Below are 2,209 nucleotides of genomic sequence, written 5' to 3' on the forward strand. Positions count from 1 at the left end.
CCTGTAGCCGAGTTTTTGTTCTCTCCGCGGGCAATGTCAGATCAGACCTCCGCAGGAGGCAGTGCGTCCTCTCTTCCCCATAACAGGGGGCCTGGTTTGGGGGTGGGGGAGGGTGGCAGGGTGGTGCAGTGGGTAGAGCTTCGTAGTAAACTCCCCTTCGTGCAAGGGAGGAGGGGCAGGATTAGAGGGGGAGTTGAGTAGTGTTGGTCAGTCAGGGGGTGCAGAGAATTATGTAGACATTGGGGTGAATGGACCTCGCAGCGATTGCTTCTCCTGCAGCCAGTATGGAGCCTCAGGGAAACAGGCCATTCGTCCCATTGATTCTGTGCTGCCCCTCACACCTGCTCTGATACCAAACCACACCACACACATACCAGAATAAAAACTCCTTCCTTTATTTTCATTCCTTCCACCTGCTTCTCAATGCCCCAATTCCAGACCAGCGCCGAGGCTGGTGGGATCACTGCCACATGGTGAGAGATGAAGGTGAGGCCTTGGGTGGATTTAAGCCCTGGGAACAGGGAAGAGCAGAGCTGCTGGAGTCTGAAGCAGCATGCGAGCTGCCGGTGGAATTCCATGGGTCGTGCAGTGCGTGGAGCCAGAGTAACAGCAGGATCTCTGAAGTTACAGGCCGAGACCCTAAGTCAGTGCTGAGAGGTGTGGAGGGGAGACGGACCGGTACATGGAGGCCAGGAACAGGAAAGCAAAAGATGGATCCCCCTCCCCCCCGAGGCGGAGGAGGAGGAGGATGGACGGATGGAGCCATCTAAGGAAGTGAAGATTAGGAGGCAGTGGCCTAAGGGTGACAGACGAGAGATAAAAGGTGGAGCCAGCTAGGGGAGGAGTGGGTGGAGTTCGAGCCATTTGAGGGAGAGCTTCTTCACCCTGAGAGTGGAGAAAACCTGGAACACACTGCTTGAGAGTGATAGTAGCAGAAACAGCATTGAAGACTTGAGTCCCCACGGAAAACACTGGAAGATGGGATTAATACAGATGGGTTACCAGAGACACATTGGGCTGAATAGCCTCACTTCCTGCTCTACAGTCCATGCATATGACACGCAGGTACTCTATCAAACGTAGACTTCTTGGACCTCCCAACTCTGGAACCTCTCTAAACAGAGCAAGACCAGGGATACTCACACACAAAGTGCAGAACCATCAGATGAAAGGTCTCTGTCTGAAATGTCAAAAGTTAATGTTATTTATTGATTGAGATACAGCACCGAGTAGGGCCTTCCAGCAGTTCGAGCCGCACTGCCCAGCAATCCCCCAGTTTAATCCTGGCCTAATCTTCGAGCAATTTATAATGACCAATTAACCTGGGATGACCTCAGACTGTGGGCGGAATCTGGAGCACCCAGAGGAAACCCACATGATCACGGGGAGAATGCACAAACCCCTTGCCGGCCGCGGCTGGAATTGAACCCCAGGCCGCTGGTACTGTAAAACGTCGCGCCAACCACGGCGCCACTATGCCGCCCCGATTTCCCTCCATAGACGCTGCCTGACTTGCTGAGCTCCCCCCAGCATTTTGCTTGTGTCGCTCAAGATGTGCAGCGCCTGGAGAATCCTCTCGCATCTCGGGGGATCATCAGCAGGTCAGGCGGTAACCACAGGGAGGGGACCAAGTCAACATGTTCGGAGTGTCACATGGGACTGCCCCCCCACCACTAGTTGAGACTTCATTAACAGGGTTGGCAGGAGATCAAGGGGGTGAACAATTATTTGCTCAGAGAGAGAAAATACATCCCTATAACCTGGATGGGGAATATCGTTCCGTTCTGGTGCCTGAGACTCCTTTCACCCTTGTCAGAGCTAAAGTAACAGCCACAGTCCTGGAGGAAGCATACGTTGAAGGAGAGATTCTCAACTCTCAATGCACAGGAGGGAGAATTGCAAATGAGTGGGAATTCTGTAGGGAACCAATAGAAGAGGTGGGTCTATTGGAAATGAATGGAATGTTCACAGTCTGCTGGGGATGACTGGAAAGAGCGAGACTTGGTAATGAATGGGAAGGGGAAAGGAATAAATGGGAATCTTTGGGATTTGCTGTTGATGAATGGGAAGGGGTGATTCCATTGGGGTGAATGGGAAGGGCGGGACGCTGGTGATGGTGTCCATTGGTGTGGAATGAGAATGGGTGAGAGGATGGATCGGAAGGTGTGGAGCTCCCAGGGAATGAATGGGAAGGGGCAGTGAGGGAATG

The sequence above is a fragment of the Mobula hypostoma genome, chromosome 10 (assembly GCF_963921235.1).
Source record: "Mobula hypostoma chromosome 10, sMobHyp1.1, whole genome shotgun sequence".
NCBI lineage: Eukaryota > Metazoa > Chordata > Chondrichthyes > Myliobatiformes > Myliobatidae > Mobula > Mobula hypostoma.